The following is a 21,134-nucleotide window of genomic DNA, read 5'->3' on the forward strand; positions in this document are numbered from 1 at the left end:
CCCCTGTGTCGACAGGAACTGCTGCTACCAAGTTCGGATTTGGGTTGGATTCCATGGTGGTATTAACGGCGGTTAAGCTGTCTTCTTTGCGTTTAGGCGACTCGGTTATTCATTTTTTATTATTAAACTGGGCACAGACGGTATTGAACCGCTCATTGAGTTGCCTAAAAGCACCCGAGATATTCAACAGGCTGTCTCGAGTCTGCTTCATAAAGCCGCTCATCTCAACCACCATTTCCTTGCAGGAAACACATGACCACATAAGACCAGAGTTAAGATCAATAAAATCTTTAACTCTGCAGTTTTTCTTGGAAAAGACAAGGGCCATTGTAAGACAAACAAATGAAACAAAATATCAAAAATACCTCAAAGTAAATTTGACACTGGGATCAAATTCAAAAATCACAAAGGCACAAAACCCAAAAAAGTAAGAGCGCGAGATCGAAAATCGAAAATTTATCAAAACGTAAGAGAGCACGAGAGAAAAAAAATATTTTATCGACTAAGCGTGGCTTGTGCGTCACTAACAACTTTCAGTACTAACAATACAAAGTAAATCAAGCAAGAGAGAGAGAGAGAGAGAGATAGAGAAAGTTGCAGAAAATAGCACCGAAAAAATCTACTAGAAATTCAGCGGGTGCATAGAGAGTAGGTTACAGTTATAAAATAGAGCGAGGGAGATTGAGAGAGAGTAAAAGAGTTTTAGCAAGTTTAGCAAAAACAAAGCTATGGGATTAAACAAATCTAATAGAAATGCTAAAATAACTATTACCACGTACCCGTTTGCTGGGAGATCTATTTAGAATTACTAGCACAATTGTTAGGCTAATCTTTGTAAATTAATACACACAGAACACTCGCACAAAATCACTGGAAAAGACAAAAACTCAGAGCACAAAAGTAAACACAGCTGTTCACAAGCGAAGCTAAATCGAATATAAGAATGTCTTTTAATTTAACTCCAGAATAAAGTTTATGGTAGAGGTGTCGGCCTGGTTTTGTTTCTAGTTGCTTTCAATTTGTATAGTTCTAATATTCTAGATCATAGAATAGATCTAGAATTTTAGACTATTTGTGAATAAAGTGGTTTTAAAGCTGTAAAGCAAGGTAACAGAACTTTAAGGAGGTTGGTCTTAGACATGTGCATTCTAAAAAAATTCTTTCTCATTCTTTCATCTTATACTGGATCAAAAACTAGCCTTACACCCAAAACCCAAGTTATAACCTACAATATAATATACAAGAAGAAAAAAATATAATTTTTTAAACTTTGGTAAGGTACATAGAGAGAGACTTTCACAGTTAAAAATATTCTAAAAAGTAATATTATAATTTGGAAATTGAAAATATTTTCATTGTGCTTGAATAAAATTGAAGTGGCGGTATTAACATTGATAATCTCAACAACTAAACTATAAATTTAGTATATATTTACCAAGACCTTTTTAAAAAAATTCAGTTTAATTTTTTTTTGGTACCATTTTGTTTTTATATTGAGAGCATTTATATCACAATATACTTACAAGTTTTTATTCCCTTGCAGAGGGTATAATGATTTCAGTCAGAAGTTTGCAACGCAGTGAAGGAGGGAAACGTCTCCCCAAAAAGTATATATATTCTTGATCAGCGTCACTAGACGAGTCGATCTAGCCATGTCCGTCTGTCTGTCCGTTTCTACGCAAACTAGTCTCTCAGTTTTGAAGCTATCGGGCTGAAACCTTCCCAAATGTCTTCTTTCTATTGCAGGTAGTATATAAATCGGAACTAGTCGGGTTGGAAAACTATATCTTATAGCTCCCATAGGAATAATCGGAAACACAAATATTTAATTTTATATTTGATGTTTTTTCGCATATAACCTTCTAAGCTTGGAAATAACATTTTTTAATTAGTTCTGAATTTCGAGTTAAATTTTATCAAAATCGGACGACTATATCATATAACTGCCATATGAACGATCGAAAAATAAGTGGTAAAATAATACAAAAAATTATATACTTTGGTGTTTCTTAACGTATAACATCCTACGCTTGAAAATAAGATATTTTATTGAGCTCTGAATTTCGGATTTCATTTTATCAAAATCGGACGACTATATCATATAGCTATCATAGGAACGAAAGGAAAATTGGTGGGCAAATAATAAGAAACAAATTGAAGCTTCGCAGTTTTTTGGCATATTATCTTATAATATTGGGAATATCATATTTTATATTTTTAAGACTTTCGAATTAATTAAAAAAAAAATCGTATGACTTTTACGTACAGTTTTCAAAGAAAAGATTCGAAAAATAATGGAAGGTTTTTTTTTAAGTATAACTAAAGCTAGCAACAATTCTTAAAAACTTAAAATCGTGTTACTAATGTTACAATATACTTCAAAATTTCTCAACAACAGTGGAAATCGCTCTGGTGTAAATACTTAAAAAAACAAAAATTTTCAACTGTATCCTTTGTCAAAAATGTCTATAAATTCAAATTTCCTAGTACTAAGATAATTTAAAGACCTGTTCTCTGTTTTATAAACAAGACACATCACCAGAATCAGAGCACCAGCTATATCCGCGAAATGCGTGCTTTCCTGAAAAAGCATGGCGTGAGTGGAGGGACCAAGGAGAACCCTGCCCGAACGAAGATAGGCACGCCAACAGGTGGAAACGCTACAGATTGATGCAGATCATCAGTATTGGGAGGAACTCCCTTTCGAAGATCCGCTGAGGACCGCTGTGTTGCAACTTCGAAACAATTTGTGCGGATCCTCCAGTAAACATGGATAGGCTCCTCACCCTGAAAGAGCGCCAGGAACTAAATATTCTTAATTACGAAGCGTGGGTGCCAACCCACGCGGGTTGGTATACCACCGTGTCATGGTGCAGAGTGCTGTAGAGCTTCCACCTGTTGGCATGCCCATTCTTCGTTCCTTCTCCACTCACGCCTTTGCATTTTATGTTCTGGATGTCGCTCATAGTTCTGTTGTGTAGTCTTGTTGCTGCGACTTGGTAATAAAGCAGTGAACAGGTTTTAAAATTATCTTAATACTGACGAGTAACTTATGGATAACCCTTTGCATAAGTTGAAATGTTATCATTTGACACGCTTCAAAAAAGTATTCCCTTAATAAAATATTAATGCGGAGAGAATGTGAAAATTTTAAAAAGTGTATTTGTTTAGTCAAATTTACAAGCTTTATTCGTTATGAAGGCGGTAACAGAGGCTAGGAGGTGTTTTTGTTTGATTGTTTTTAGACTTAAATTTAAAATACTTGTTTTGGACTTTAATTCTAAATGTATTGGTCTCCCCACAGACTAACTCTCGGTTAGAACCAATTAACAATCAATTATTTTCAAATCAAATCTAGTGCGAGATGGATTGAGATTGGCTATCACCTAGCGGAATAAAGAAAATACATAAAACTTAAGACGCGTTAAACGACTGATTCAAAACACTTTCTTTGACAATGAAAATGAAAAATAAAAATTATTTAATATTAAAAACATCAAATTTTTTAAAATCTTTATCTGTGATAGTTTCTAAGGAATCACAGTTCAAAATTATAATTTTTTGTTACATTTAAGGGCATCCCATTGGCCCAGAGTGGGTGTTGGACATTTTTTTTAGAAAAATTGTTATTTTTAAGAAATTAAACTGAAAGAGCCAAATTTTTTTATGGTTTCTGAGATCACAGCGCTCACACGGACAGACGGGCAGACAGGAATTTGTATACTTTTTGGAGTATACTCTGAGACGGTTCCTTTTAACCTGTAACATTCAATATACAATAAATAAAACAAATTAAGCTTTTGGAAAGTTGTTATCCTTTTAACATTATTCCAATATTTGGCGTAGAAACGAATATACGGACAGTGTAGTAAAAGAAGCAAGATGTCTGACCTTATGATATATTATTATATTTGGAGCAGCATAGGTGCCGCTCCCAAAGTTCAGTAAGAACTCTTGATAAGTAGATATTCAATATATAAGGATACTTGAACTGCCTTCTGTTGATTTAATTACTCTTTATTATAGTGTTAGTTCTATATTCTAATTCCATAACTTTATACGGACCAGTATTATTAAATTAAGAAATTAAACATTTTTACTATGTTCCTTATTTTCTGATCATAAAGTCTTTTATTATTTTTCTTATTTTTTCCTATCATCAGTATCGCTTCGTATTCTTTATTTATTTTCCTTAGCTTAGTCATCTATATTATATATGATTTGATAAAATTATTTGTTTTATCAAATACTACCTCATATGGACAATAATTATGTGTCATTGAGGGGGTCGTGTTGCAAGCAAAAACGAAATATTGAAGCCATACGTCCCAATAAGTTTTATCATACGTGCGTGTGCATTCATTGAAAGTTCTATGACTTCTTTCTGTTGTTTCGACAGGTGGTGGTGTGCCGAAGATGTTATATTTTAATTTTTTAGGTATTTGCACAAATCATTTATAATTGAATTTGTATAATCTATATTCATTTTCGTAACGAACGTCTTCATGCGACAGTACTTCAAAATAAATTCAAAAATTGCTTTAACGATAGCGTTCACGCTCATACTTGGAAGAGGTATAGCAATTAAATATTTAGTTAAATCAAATATTATGATTCATTTCCATTTTCGGATTTTGTAGTAGACCAATAGTGTCCACTATCATTCTTTCGAAAGCATTTATAGGCGAATCAGTTAGCAATAATGGGGTCTATTTGTTCTTAGTTATTTTACCTTTTTGGCATTTCTGAAATTTTTGTATGTACTCAGTAGAATCTCAAGTCATACCTTTCCAAAAAATAATGTCTTTTGACCCTGGCCAAGGTTTTAGCAATACCTGTATGACCTCCTTGTATTGAATCGCTGTCGGAAAGTATGTTACAGGTAGAAGGACGCGTTTCCGAACCCTTAAAACATGTATACTCTTGATCAGGATCACTAGCCGAGTCGATCTAGCCATGTCCTTCTGTCCGTATGAACGCTAAGTATGCAAGTTGGAGTCTGTTAAAACCGCTCCACAGGCTTGCTTACTTGCGTCAGTTTTTATATAAAATTCTTTGCTAAATACGGGATATTGTAGCAAAGTAGGTTTTGTTTTTAAATATTGGAATGCGTTTTGGCATTCATCTGTTCAAAGGAAATATTTTTTTTTACGAAATCTTAAAGTGCCGTGAATATTCAGATACATTTTTTATGAAACGCATATAATATTTGCGAAATGCTACGCATTTGCGCATTGTGCGATGCAGGGTAATCATAATGAAGTCATATTTCTTGTCGTCTGGACGTATTCCTTTATCTGTGCATTTATAACAGAAAAAGTCACCTCATGCTTAAAAAATTAACATTTTTCTGGATGTAACTTTAGATTGTATTTCCTACAATTCTTAAAAACGTCTGTTAAGTTTTTAAGCATTTTTTTTCGGAACAACATATAACTATTAAATAATCCATATAAAGGAATGCTTCCAAAAAGTAATCGCGTGAATCGACACGAACCATTGCTCGTTGAATATGACTATCTCTAGAACTTTTTTCAATTTAAATTCTAGTCTTTTCTTTTATTTGATTTTATTTGGTTCGTTCAGGATCACGGTCGGCGTTCAACTGCTCTCGCTCTCAGCTCACGATCCGCATCAACCCCCGGTTCACTGAGAGAGTGTGAGAGCGAAAAGATTGCGAGAGAGAGTTAGAGAACAGTGAGCGGCATCGAGCAATAACAGCAACTTATTCTTAGAACTTACACGAATGATCTAGAAGGAATACAATAACATACAAACACATACATAATACGGCCGTCCTGACATTTTAAGATTCCCTGATCTTGTGTTAATTTTGAATTGATTTATCTTTTATTAAGTATCTATCATTCCTCAAAACTTTATCTATAACATAAGGACCCTTGTGTTTACGTATTAGCTTTCTTGCGACTCCTACTGAGCTATCAAAATTTTTTACCATGATATAGTCTCCTACTTTGTACTCCGAACTCTTTGTTCTTTTTTCATTATATCTCTGTTCGTTTTCTTTTTGTTATTTTCTTTGCGCTTCTGAACCATCTTTTCTTATTTTGTCTAAATCTCTAACATCACTAACAATATCTACTTCTTCTAACTTTTGTCTCAATTCATCAATAACTTTTCCTTTCTGCTGATTCCAAACAACATTTTGCTTGGCATTTGTGCTATGCTTCTTTGCTTCGTGTTGTTCAATGAAAACTCAACATCTTCCACAACTGTGTCCCAAGCATTTTCTCTTCTGGATCTGCTAACTCAGCTATCATTGGTCCCACAATTCTATTAATTCGTTCTACTTGTTCCTTGGCTTAAGGTAACCCAGTCGCAATTTTGACATGTTTAATATTACGCTCTTCCATAAATTTTTCAAAATCTTCCGACGTAAAACAGCTTCTTCTATCCGAAACTATACAAATTGGTCTGCTGTTAGACCTAAATTAATCTTTCAATGCTATAATAACTTCCTTTGTGTTCGTCTATAACCACAAAGAGATGTTTCTTTACTCTTCCATTATCAACCGGTCCTTAATGATCAATATGTATAATTTCGAATGGTACATTTCCTTTTGGTATACTTTGCAACAGACCTTCCACTTTCCCAGACTTTGGCGAAAATGCTACACATCTTATACAATTTTCAATATGTCTAACCACTTTTTAACCTAATTCATTGTGATATTTGTATAACATCTTTGCCTCCATTTCTTCTGGAACACAAAATAACATCTTTTCATTATTCGACTTTCTATCTATAACTCCATTCCTCATCTCAAACATTTTATCTTCCTCATTTTCTAACTTTTTTCTAACATCTTTTAATTTTTCATCATTCGCTTGACAAATAGTTAAATTATCTTCAAAGCTATTCGTTTCAACCACCATTATGTTTGTATTTCTACTTAACGCGTCAACGTGTTGCATAAGTTTTTCCGATTTGTGGACTAATTCAAAGTCGTACTCTAGCAATTCTAATGCCCACCGTGCAATACGGGAGCTTAACTCAATTCTATTTAACGTCAACGTCAGTGAGCTACAATCTGTGACTATTCTAAATCGTGTGCCCTGCACATAAATTCTAAATCTTCTAAGAGCGTAAATTATTGCTAACGTTTCCAGTTCAAAACTATGATACTTTGCTTCGTCCTTTGTTGTTGCTTTTGAAAAATAAAATATAGGATGGAGCTTTTTATCCTCTTTTCTTTGCAGCAAAACTGCCCCAAAACCTTGTGCGCTGGCGTCTGTGTGCAATTCTGCCTCGTCCTTGTAATAATATAATCCTAACACTGGAGCTTCCACCAACTTTTTCCAGCATTTCAAAACATTGCAATTCCATTTTTTCAAATACAAATTCTTTATCCTTTTCTAACAATTCATATAGAGGTTCAGTGATCATCGAAAAATCTTAAATGAAACTTCTAAAATACGAACACAAGCCCAGAAAGCTTCTAACATTGTGTACTTTGTCTGGAACGGGAAAATCTCGAACAGCTTCTTTTTTTTTGTCGTAAGCCTGTATTCCTTTGCTAGTTACCAAAAATCCTAAGTATTGCACACTTGCTTGTAGAAACTCACACTTGTGCATTCTTAATTCTAGTATATTCCTTGCTAATCGATCAAAAACTTCTCTAAGAACACTTAAATGTTCTTGCATTTCTTTACTCGCAATCATGATATCGTCCATGTATATAACTGCCTTACCATCCCTTATCATGTCTGCAAAAACTTATTGATAAATCGTTGAAATACCGCTGGTGCATTCTTTAGCCCCATTGGCATCCGCATAAACTCAAATTGTCCTAAGGGCGTCATAAATGAGGTATATTTTATCGATTCACTATCCACAAACACATGAAAGTAGCCATGCTTTAAATGTAATTTCGAAAATATTGTTTTATTTACTAATGTATCTAATAAATCGTCAATTAATGGTAACGGATAATTATCTTTCACCATAGTCTTGTTAAGCTTTCGGTAATCTACACATAGTCGTTAGTCGCCTGACTTCTTTTTAACTAACACTATCGAAGATGCATTCTCAGATTCAGTCGGCCGAATACTTAAGTGAAGGAATTATAACCTTCACTTAAGTATTCGTCTAATATCACCTGTAATGTTTCTTTCTCTGTGTAAGCTAAACGTCTGGGCAAACAACTGAATGGTTTTGAATCCTCTAATTGTATTTTTATTCCTAACATTACTGACAACATCACCAATTATTTGCTTTTTATCACTAACATCATCGCTAACTATCTGCTTTTCATCACTAAAATCATCGCTAACTATCTGCTTTTTATCACTAACATCATCGCTAACTATCTGTTTTTCATCACTAACTTCAGAACGATTTTCACATTCTCAACCGTAACCATTTTAAATTTAGATTACAAGCATCCATAAAATCTCGTCCCAAGATTACATCATGACTCATAGATTCATTTGCCACAATAACTAAACTAAAATGTACTTTATTTAAATTTTTCAAAACATAACATAATTTTTTCATAAGTTTTTAGGTAACTTTTGTTAAAACCATAATATGAACTTAAAACTGGTAATTTCGAAATGTCTTCTGGCACTTTGAATATTTTAATAAATGAAATTGGGCTTCCTGTATCTATGAGACATTCTGCAATTAAACTGGTATTAGAATCGTTTACAAAATTAATTTCAACATATCTTACATACTTGTTTTCGCCCTCATTTTGCAACAAAGTGTCCTATCTCTCCGCACGCATAGCACGATCCTTTCTCCCGCTTTGACTTCCTGCACTCATACGCCCAATGCCCTTTGGCATTGCAATTGAAACAACGAGTCTCCTTGCTGTCCTTGGGATCCGTTGATGTCGTCGGCCTGCCAACTCCATATAGCTTTGGCAAGCTTACATCCGCAAACGCCCTCTTTATGTGCCCAACATCCACAAAGCATTGAATATGCGCCTGATTGCGTAGCCCTTGATTGGGGATACCTTCGATGATGCAGCTCAACATTTCATCTGCATCAATATTAATGTCCTGAGCCAGCATTATCTTGTCGTCGACATAACTCCCGAAACTTTCGCTTTGTTTCCATTTGCGCCCTTCGAAGTTGCGTCGTATATTCAACTTCGATGATTTTCCACTCAACGTTGAGATCAGCTCTGCCATTACGTCATCCAACGGTAGCAACACGCGGTCTGCATCTGCGTAATTGTCGTTCCTTCCACCGTCTTCGTTTTGTTCGCCGCCTTTTTCGTTGTTCCGTTTGCCTCTAATTCTGAGAATGCTGCCAGCCACTTCGTCACTCGTCACGTTACTATCTTCGCCGTTAGCTTCGCCGTCTTCTTCGTTGTAATTCGTCTTCCCTGTTACATTTGTCGCCGTCTTCTTCGTCGTAGCTCTGAATGCCGCCGTCTATGCCATTAGTTTTGTCTTCGTCTTTGCCATTAATATAAATTGGCTCGTGATCGGCCCACTTGATTTGTAGGGGTATAACGTATTCCCCTGAAGTTGGTGTTTAACACAAATATGTACTTCTAGTCTTTTCTTTTATTTGATTTTATTTGGTTCGTTCAGGATCACGGTCGGCGTTCAACTGCTCTCGCTCTCAGCTCACGATCCGCATCAACCCCCGATTCACTGAGAGAGTGTGAGAGCGATGAGATTGAGAGAGAGAGTTAGAGAACAGTGAGCGGCATCGAACAATAACAGCAACTTATTCTTAGAACTTAGTGTTTAGGTATTAGCTTTCTTGCGACTCCTACTGAGCTATCAAAATTTTTTACCATGATATAGTCTCCTACTTTGTACTCCGAACTCTTTGTTCTTTTTTCATTATATCTCTGTTCGTTTTCTTTTTGTTATTTTCTTTGCGCTTCTGAACCATCTTTTCTTATTTTGTCTAAATCTCTAACATCACTAACAATATCTACTTCTTCTAACTTTTGTCTCAATTCATCAATAACTTTTCCTTTCTGCTGATTCCAAACAACATTTTGCTTGGCATTTGTGCTATGCTTCTTTGCTTCGTGTTGTTCAATGAAAACTCAACATCTTCCACAACTGTGTCCCAAGCATTTTCTCTTCTGGATCTGCTAACTCAGCTATCATTGGTCCCACAATTCTATTAATTCGTTCTACTTGTTCCTTGGCTTAAGGTAACCCAGTCGCAATTTTGACATGTTTAATATTACGCTCTTCCATAAATTTTTCAAAATCTTCCGACGTAAAACAGCTTCTTCTATCCGAAACTATACAAATTGGTCTGCTGTTAGACCTAAATTAATCTTTCAATGCTATAATAACTTCCTTTGTGTTCGTCTATAACCACAAAGAGATGTTTCTTTACTCTTTCATTATCAACCGGTCCCTAATGATCAATATGTATAATTTCGAATGGTACATTTCCTTTTGGTATACTTTGCAACAGACCTTCCACTTTCCCAGACTTTGGCGAAAATGCTACACATCTTATACAATTTTCAATATGTCTAACCACTTTTTAACCTAATTCATTGTGATATTTGTATAACATCTTTGCCTCCATTTCTTCTGGAACACAAAATAACATCTTTTCATTATTCGACTTTCTATCTATAACTCCATTCCTCATCTCAAACATTTTATCTTCCTCATTTTCTAACTTTTTTCTAACATCTTTTAATTTTTCATCATTCGCTTGACAAATAGTTAAATTATCTTCAAAGCTATTCGTTTCAACCACCATTATGTTTGTATTTCTACTTAACGCGTCAACGTGTTACATAAGTTTTTCCGATTTGTGGACTAATTTAAAGTCGTACTCTAGCAATTCTAATGCCCACCGTGCAATACGGGAGCTTAACTCAATTCTATTTAACGTCAACGTCAGTGAGCTACAATCTGTGACTATTCTAAATCGTGTGCCCTGCACATAAATTCTAAATCTTCTAAGAGCGTAAATTATTGCTAACGTTTCCAGTTCAAAACTATGATACTTTGCTTCGTCCTTTGTTGTTGCTTTTGAAAAATAAAATATAGGATGGAGCTTTTTATCCTCTTTTCTTTGCAGCAAAACTGCCCCAAAACCTTGTGCGCTGGCGTCTGTGTGCAATTCTGCCTCGTCCTTGTAATAATATAATCCTAACACTGGAGCTTCCACCAACTTTTTCCAGCATTTCAAAACATTGCAATTCCATTTTTTCAAATACAAATTCTTTATCCTTTTCTAACAATTCATATAGAGGTTCAGTGATCATCGAAAAATCTTAAATGAAACTTCTAAAATACGAACACAAGCCCAGAAAGCTTCTAACATTGTGTACTTTGTCTGGAACGGGAAAATCTCGAACAGCTTCTTTTTCTTTGTCGTAAGCCTGTATTCCTTTGCTAGTTACCAAAAATCCTAAGTATTGCACACTTGCTTGTAGAAACTCACACTTGTGCATTCTTAATTCTAGTATATTCCTTGCTAATCGATCAAAAACTTCTCTAAGAACACTTAAATGTTCTTGCATTTCTTTACTCGCAATCATGATATCGTCCATGTATATAACTGCCTTACCATCCCTTATCATGTCTGCAAAAACTTATTGATAAATCGTTGAAATACCGCTGGTGCATTCTTTAGCCCCATTGGCATCCGCATAAACTCAAATTGTCCTAAGGGCGTCATAAATGAGGTATATTTTATCGATTCACTATCCACAAACACATGAAAGTAGCCATGCTTTAAATGTAATTTCGAAAATATTGTTTTATTTACTAATGTATCTAATAAATCGTCAATTAATGGTAACGGATAATTATCTTTCACCATAGTCTTGTTAAGCTTTCGGTAATCTACACATAGTCGTTAGTCGCCTGACTTCTTTTTAACTAACACTATCGAAGATGCATTCTCAGATTCAGTCGGCCGAATACTTAAGTGAAGGAATTATAACCTTCACTTAAGTATTCGTCTAATATCACCTGTAATGTTTCTTTCTCTGTGTAAGCTAAACGTCTGGGCAAACAACTGAATGGTTTTGAATCCTCTAATTGTATTTTTATTCCTAAAATTACTGACAACATCACCAATTATTTGCTTTTTATCACTAACATCATCGCTAACTATCTGCTTTTCATCACTAAAATCATCGCTAACTATCTGCTTTTTATCACTAACATCATCGCTAACTATCTGCTTTTCATCACTAACTTCAGAACGATTTTCACATTCTCAACCGTAACCATTTTAAATTTAGATTACAAGCATCCATAAAATCTCGTCCCAAGATTACATCATGACTCATAGATTCATTTGCCACAATAACTAAACTAAAATGTACTTTATTTAAATTTTTCAAAACATAACATAATTTTTTCATAAGTTTTTAGGTAACTTTTGTTAAAACCATAATATGAACTTAAAACTGGTAATTTCGAAATGTCTTCTGGCACTTTGAATATTTTAATAAATGAAATTGGGCTTCCTGTATCTATGAGACATTCTGCAATTAAACTGGTATTAGAATCGTTTACAAAATTAATTTCAACATATCTTACATACTTGTTTTCGCCCTCATTTTGCAACAAAGTGTCCTATCTCTCCGCACGCATAGCACGATCCTTTCTCCCGCTTTGACTTCCTGCACTCATACGCCCAATGCCCTTTGGCATTGCAATTGAAACAACGAGTCTCCTTGCTGTCCTTGGGATCCGTTGATGTCGTCGGCCTGCCAACTCCATATAGCTTTGGCAAGCTTACATCCGCAAACGCCCTCTTTATGTGCCCAACATCCACAAAGCATTGAATATGCGCCTGATTGCGTAGCCCTTGATTGGGGATACCTGCGATGATGCAGCTCAACATTTCATCTGCATCAATATTAATGTCCTGAGCCAGCATTATCTTGTCGTCGACATAACTCCCGAAACTTTCGCTTTGTTTCCATTTGCGCCCTTCGAAGTTGCGTCGTATATTCAACTTCGATGATTTTCCACTCAACGTTGAGATCAGCTCTGCCATTACGTCATCCAACGGTAGCAACACGCGGTCTGCATCTGCGTAATTGTCGTTCCTTCCACCGTCTTCGTTTTGTTCGCCGCCTTTTTCGTTGTTCCGTTTGCCTCTAATTCTGAGAATGCTGCCAGCCACTTCGTCACTCGTCACCGTCTTCTTCGTTGTAATTCGTCTTCCCTGTTACATTTGTCGCCGTCTTCTTCGTCGTAGCTCTGAATGCCGCCGTCTATGCCATTACTTTTGTCTTCGTCTTTGCCATTAATATAAATTGGCTCGTGATCGGCCCACTTGATTTGTAGGGGTATAACGTATTCCCCTGAAGTTGGTGTTTAACACAAATATGTACTTCTAGTCTTTTCTTTTATTTGATTTTATTTGGTTCGTTCAGGATCACGGTCGGCGTTCAACTGCTCTCGCTCTCAGCTCACGATCCGCATCAACCCCCGATTCACTGAGAGAGTGTGAGAGCGATGAGATTGAGAGAGAGAGTTAGAGAACAGTGAGCGGCATCGAACAATAACAGCAACTTATTCTTAGAACTTAGTGTTTAGGTATTAGCTTTCTTGCGACTCCTACTGAGCTATCAAAATTTTTTACCATGATATAGTCTCCTACTTTGTACTCCGAACTCTTTGTTCTTTTTTCATTATATCTCTGTTCGTTTTCTTTTTGTTATTTTCTTTGCGCTTCTGAACCATCTTTTCTTATTTTGTCTAAATCTCTAACATCACTAACAATATCTACTTCTTCTAACTTTTGTCTCAATTCATCAATAACTTTTCCTTTCTGCTTATTCCAAACAACATTTTGCTTGGCATTTGTGCTATGCTTCTTTGCTTCGTGTTGTTCAATGAAAACTCAACATCTTCCACAACTGTGTCCCAAGCATTTTCTCTTCTGGATCTGCTAACTCAGCTATCATTGGTCCCACAATTCTATTAATTCGTTCTACTTGTTCCTTGGCTTAAGGTAACCCAGTCGCAATTTTGACATGTTTAATATTACGCTCTTCCATAAATTTTTCAAAATCTTCCGACGTAAAACAGCTTCTTCTATCCGAAACTATACAAATTGGTCTGCTGTTAGACCTAAATTAATCTTTCAATGCTATAATAACTTCCTTTGTGTTCGTCTATAACCACAAAGAGATGTTTCTTTACTCTTTCATTATCAACCGGTCCCTAATGATCAATATGTATAATTTCGAATGGTACATTTCCTTTTGGTATACTTTGCAACAGACCTTCCACTTTCCCAGACTTTGGCGAAAATGCTACACATCTTATACAATTTTCAATATGTCTAACCACTTTTTAACCTAATTCATTGTGATATTTGTATAACATCTTTGCCTCCATTTCTTCTGGAACACAAAATAACATCTTTTCATTATTCGACTTTCTATCTATAACTCCATTCCTCATCTCAAACATTTTATCTTCCTCATTTTCTAACTTTTTTCTAACATCTTTTAATTTTTCATCATTCGCTTGACAAATAGTTAAATTATCTTCAAAGCTATTCGTTTCAACCACCATTATGTTTGTATTTCTACTTAACGCGTCAACGTGTTACATAAGTTTTTCCGATTTGTGGACTAATTTAAAGTCGTACTCTAGCAATTCTAATGCCCACCGTGCAATACGGGAGCTTAACTCAATTCTATTTAACGTCAACGTCAGTGAGCTACAATCTGTGACTATTCTAAATCGTGTGCCCTGCACATAAATTCTAAATCTTCTAAGAGCGTAAATTATTGCTAACGTTTCCAGTTCAAAACTATGATACTTTGCTTCGTCCTTTGTTGTTGCTTTTGAAAAATAAAATATAGGATGGAGCTTTTTATCCTCTTTTCTTTGCAGCAAAACTGCCCCAAAACCTTGTGCGCTGGCGTCTGTGTGCAATTCTGCCTCGTCCTCGTCCATTTTTTCAAATACAAATTCTTTATCCTTTTCTAACAATTCATATAGAGGTTCAGTGATCATCGAAAAATCTTAAATGAAACTTCTAAAATACGAACACAAGCCCAGAAAGCTTCTAACATTGTGTACTTTGTCTGGAACGGGAAAATCTCGAACAGCTTCTTTTTCTTTGTCGTAAGCCTGTATTCCTTTGCTAGTTACCAAAAATCCTAAGTATTGCACACTTGCTTGTAGAAACTCACACTTGTGCATTCTTAATTCTAGTATATTCCTTGCTAATCGATCAAAAACTTCTCTAAGAACACTTAAATGTTCTTGCATTTCTTTACTCGCAATCATGATATCGTCCATGTATATAACTGCCTTACCATCCCTTATCATGTCTGCAAAAACTTATTGATAAATCGTTGAAATACCGCTGGTGCATTCTTTAGCCCCATTGGCATCCGCATAAACTCAAATTGTCCTAAGGGCGTCATAAATGAGGTATATTTTATCGATTCACTATCCACAAACACATGAAAGTAGCCATGCTTTAAATGTAATTTCGAAAATATTGTTTTATTTACTAATGTATCTAATAAATCGTCAATTAATGGTAACGGATAATTATCTTTCACCATAGTCTTGTTAAGCTTTCGGTAATCTACACATAGTCGTTAGTCGCCTGACTTCTTTTTAACTAACACTATCGAAGATGCATTCTCAGATTCAGTCGGCCGAATACTTAAGTGAAGGAATTATAACCTTCACTTAAGTATTCGTCTAATATCACCTGTAATGTTTCTTTCTCTGTGTAAGCTAAACGTCTGGGCAAACAACTGAATGGTTTTGAATCCTCTAATTGTATTTTTATTCCTAACATTACTGACAACATCACCAATTATTTGCTTTTTATCACTAACATCATCGCTAACTATCTGCTTTTCATCACTAAAATCATCGCTAACTATCTGCTTTTTATCACTAACATCATCGCTAACTATCTGCTTTTCATCACTAACTTCAGAACGATTTTCACATTCTCAACCGTAACCATTTTAAATTTAGATTACAAGCATCGATAAAATCTCGTCCCAAGATTACATCATGACTCATAGATTCATTTGCCACAATAACTAAACTAAAATGTACTTTATTTAAATTTTTCAAAACATAACATAATTTTTTCATAAGTTTTTAGGTAACTTTTGTTAAAACCATAATATGAACTTAAAACTGGTAATTTCGAAATGTCTTCTGGCACTTTGAATATTTTAATAAATGAAATTGGGCTTCCTGTATCTATGAGACATTCTGCAATTAAACTGGTATTAGAATCGTTTACAAAATTAATTTCAACATATCTTACATACTTGTTTTCGCCCTCATTTTGCAACAAAGTGTCCTATCTCTCCGCACGCATAGCACGATCCTTTCTCCCGCTTTGACTTCCTGCACTCATACGCCCAATGCCCTTTGGCATTGCAATTGAAACAACGAGTCTCCTTGCTGTCCTTGGGATCCGTTGATGTCGTCGGCCTGCCAACTCCATATAGCTTTGGCAAGCTTACATCCGCAAACGCCCTCTTTATGTGCCCAACATCCACAAAGCATTGAATATGCGCCTGATTGCGTAGCCCTTGATTGGGGATACCTTCGATGATGCAGCTCAACATTTCATCTGCATCAATATTAATGTCCTGAGCCAGCATTATCTTGTCGTCGACATAACTCCCGAAACTTTCGCTTTGTTTCCATTTGCGCCCTTCGAAGTTGCGTCGTATATTCAACTTCGATGATTTTCCACTCAACGTTGAGATCAGCTCTGCCATTACGTCATCCAACGGTAGCAACACGCGGTCTGCATCTGCGTAATTGTCGTTCCTTCCACCGTCTTCGTTTTGTTCGCCGCCTTTTTCGTTGTTCCGTTTGCCTCTAATTCTGAGAATGCTGCCAGCCACTTCGTCACTCGTCACGTTACTATCTTCGCCGTTAGCTTCGCCGTCTTCTTCGTTGTAATTCGTCTTCCCTGTTACATTTGTCGCCGTCTTCTTCGTCGTAGCTCTGAATGCCGCCGTCTATGCCATTACTTTTGTCTTCGTCTTTGCCATTAATATAAATTGGCTCGTGATCGGCCCACTTGATTTGTAGGGGTATAACGTATTCCCCTGAAGTTGGTGTTTAACACAAATATGTACTTCTAGTCTTTTCTTTTATTTGATTTTATTTGGTTCGTTCAGGATCACGGTCGGCGTTCAACTGCTCTCGCTCTCAGCTCACGATCCGCATCAACCCCCGATTCACTGAGAGAGTGTGAGAGCGATGAGATTGAGAGAGAGAGTTAGAGAACAGTGAGCGTCATCGTACAACAACAACAACTTATTCTTAGAACTTACACGAATAATCTAGAAGGAATACAATAACATACATACATACTACGACGTAGCAATCCAGCTAAATTCTGTATTTCGTTCACCTGACTGTGTGGGCTTCTGTAATTTTTATATACTGATTCATCATCTTTTAATTTCAGTTTTTGTTTATAAAAATTATTTGTGCTTATTGGTTTGGTTTACAATTCGAATATATTGGGTGCATAAGATTGAAAGCCGTGATTTAAATTGCGGAGAATAGTTTTTTAAAGTTGAGATAATACACATTTTTCTCTATTTTCTAGATTAGTTTTGACTACTTTGTAGTTCGAAAGTGATTCATTTGGCAAATTATTTGTATTTACTAATTAATCTTTATTTAATGTATCGAGTAGTCTTATGAAAGGGTTTTTAAATGTTGCTGCGGTACTTCCTATGTAAATACCATGCCTAATTTCTTGATTTGGAATTTAGTTGATTTTTTCTAATAACTTGGGATTTTGCTGGTAAAAGTACTGCGTATTGGCAAAACTGTATGTTATTGGAACATAAATTGGAAAAGTTAGGTTATTAGGTCTAATTATAAGCCATTTTTCCGATGGCTTGAGGTCTAATTGACTCTTATATTTTTTTAATGAAATCGATTACTAATATGCCATCACAAGGAATAGCAAATTCGAAATCCGTGATATGAAAATCGTGTTGGATTATGTGCTCAGTACTCAAATGAACTGGACGTGGTTTCCTCGTGACTTTCCATTTATGTCTATAATTTACTTATATTTTATGTCATGAAAGACATCAGAGTTTTGTTTAACTATTGAAATGTCTGCACCTGTATCTACTAAAAAGGCAAGTTCTTTTCCTGTCGCCAAATGATACAAATATGTTCTGACTGAGATTAATCGTATGGACCCTTGCATTTTCTATTGATGAGTAATTAAAGGGTTTTATGAGTTTCCCGATGTATTATTGGTTACTTTAAAATAACTTGGATTAATATTGTTGTGGCCTCGACTCGAGTTGCCACGGCCTCTTGAGTTTTCTCTATATTGGCCTCGTTTATTATTGTATTGTGCACCATTGTTATTGTAATTATTACAAGGACTACGAAAGCTACCTCTATATTTTCCACGTCCACGATTTCAGTCGCGTTGTAGATTAATTTTGTAATATAGGACAATGTTTGGCTGTCCGGTTCCTTTTGTGAAACTATTTACAAATTTTGATACGGCTTTCTTCATAGTATTGAAAGTACTAGCTTGCATGATAAGTCTTACGTTATCCAATTTGCAGTTTTTAGTCGGTGTTTTGACTGCATGCTGAGTGGAATAACTTCTGGCTAACTCTAGGGGTAAGCCGTCTGTTTCATATGCACCTTCTAAAGTTTTTGTAATCTGCTCAACCTCTAGTGTGTACTGGGCAGCAGTTTTATTGCGTTGCTGTAGGTTCATCAGTTTTGCTGACATACTTCTACAGTTTCGCCTTTGACGTTGGTTTTTAATCTAGAAATGACTTCAGTTATTGTTGCTTTATTTCCGATTAGATTTCTGGCGACACCTTTTATCTTTGTTTTCATTATAGAAACTGCTAACTCTTCGTGTTCGCCTTTTATCGCTTTTATTATTTGTAATGAATCAATAAAACTTGTTTAGTTTTCAGCTTAACCATCGAAAACTGGTATAAGCTTGGATGCTGTATTAATAAAATCAATATTATCCATTGTGATATTGGTATTACATTTTGTATCTTTTATGTTTGAACTAAAACAGCTGGGATAAATATTGCTCTTCTATTTTATGGGTTGTCTTTGCAAGCTCTACTGATTCGATTTGGTCAATGTCAGTTTGTTCTGCTGAATCCGGCTCATCACCAGTTTTAACTGTTAGAGAAGATATAATGGTGGGTACTTATATATCAAAAGTGAACTTTATTTTAATTGATATTATTTTAGATCGTAGTCTGATCAAAAATTTTGATACTTGTGACCATTGATCTTTATTTAATTTTTCCCTCTGGCCATATACGTATACGTGCTTTATTAAAGCAATTTACTAGTAATTCTACATGTTTGTTAATAGTATTCTTTTGAATTGGCCTGTTTTTTGTAAGAGAATAAATCAAATTACAATTTTAATTTAGTCATTTCGCTATATAATTCATTCCATTCCATTATATTATGGATTTGAATTATTTCTTAAAGACCATCATCACTTTTCTTCTACCTAGTAGTGGGTGATCGTCTATTACTTATCTTACTTGCACATATAGAATGCTGGTTTATTTAATTTTCTTTTGGATGCTTGTGCAATGAATATGAATAGAGAAGCATCTAAAATAAAGGTTTCAGTATATAAATTTGCTAATATATGCTTACTGGAGTTGTTTGTTTAATTATTTCTTTTAAATAAGTGTCCCAATCATACGCCATTATTATTTGAGGCAGCATAGGTGCCGCTACCAAAGTCCAGTTGTTTCTGTTTTATACATATTTCAGCTGATCAAATCTGTTAGGGAATATAAAGGTGAAGAAGATAAATATGTAAGCTGGAGAGAATCAGCTGAAATAGCCATGGTGCCGGAGGGAGTCAAAGGTTTTATTCTGCCATATCTATATTAAGAAACAAAATAACGGGAATGGCAAATGAGGCCTTAACCCATAATGTTACGGTTTTAAATTTCTATATCATAATGACTAGCATTGAGTTTGTCTTTAGCGACAAACGTTCAATTCATATTATTAAACAGGAATTAAGTGTATTGAGTCAGGGAAAATTATCCATAATGGATTCTTATGGTACGGTTAATAAAAAATAAACTCTACTAATTAATAAACCTATTATGACCTATGGTAGAAGCAACCCGATAACAGCTGAAATGAATGAAAAACAAACGAGGACAGCTCTTAGAGTCTTCATTACCGGCCTCAACGGCCAAATTTCAGATACTATTTTTTCACCTAATACACCTGACCTACCAAAAGCAATGGTCATATTTCAGGAATTAGAAAGCAACAACATGAGGGCTCATTTCGCAAACAGTTTCTTAAATACTCAGAGAAAACACAGTGAGCCAAACTCTGGTGGAAATGGACAAACACATTTCAACCACAAGCCAAGACAACAAAACAACAATTACAATAACCAGTATTAATTTACAAATAATAATTTAAGGTTTAATCATGACAACATCCAGAAGAAAAATATCAAAATAATAATTACAGCCAGAATAAGTGGAATCAAACTAAAAAATTTGAGACCCAGAATACTCAACACTGGACCTGTTAACCAACCGGCTAACAAGACGATTAGACTAAATAACATCGAGGAGAACCATTTTTAAGACAACCCTTTTTAATTAGAAACTACCCTAAAATAAATAAAAAATTAAAAATATTAATTGATACTGGGGCAACCTCGTGTTATATTAGAACAGGACTTTATAAAAATAAGAGTGAGCTTTCAAAAGGGTATCCACAATTAATGGATATTCAATAATTAAATATTATCATATGATAACTATTTTTGATACGAGATATACTTTTTATGAAACAAAAGGGCTAGACTCAGATCTACAGGTCGGCTATAACCTATTGAAAAAAATAGGAGCTGTAATTGACACATCTAAGCGAATTTTAAATATAATGGAAAAGAAGAAAATTAGTTTATGATAACGAAAACAACTTAAAGCAACATTATTTAACAGACGATAACACCGTTATTCTATTATAAGAATTTATATTAAAAAAAAATTGATGAACAGGCTCAAGTCAGATCCGAATCTGAAATGGGTAATTAGTTTTAGTTTGGGATATACAAATTCTGTCCGTCGTTGAAAAATCCGACAAAAATAAAGGTTCGGGAATTAAAAATCCTGAACACGCCG

General features: G+C 35.1%; 1 protein-coding gene across 46 annotated transcripts in view; it reads right to left on the reverse strand.

Moving 5' to 3' along the window:
* The window catches only part of LOC108032711 (meiosis regulator and mRNA stability factor 1), a 430,692-nt gene that overhangs the window by 347,871 nt on the left and 61,687 nt on the right, over positions 1 to 21,134 (reverse strand). For 6 of the 46 annotated variants that reach the window (XM_050890067.1, XM_050890065.1, XM_050890058.1 and 3 more), the window contains one exon: positions 19,627 to 19,756. The exons of 37 other annotated variants lie outside the window; for them this stretch is intronic. The gene's annotated coding sequence lies outside the window, so the exon portion shown is untranslated. 3 more of the 46 variants (XR_007765279.1, XR_006367507.2, XR_006367506.2) reach the window with 3 other exon arrangements.

The sequence above is a fragment of the Drosophila biarmipes genome, unplaced genomic scaffold (genome assembly GCF_025231255.1).
Source record: "Drosophila biarmipes strain raj3 unplaced genomic scaffold, RU_DBia_V1.1 ptg000015l, whole genome shotgun sequence".
Taxonomy (NCBI): Eukaryota; Metazoa; Arthropoda; class Insecta; order Diptera; family Drosophilidae; genus Drosophila; species Drosophila biarmipes.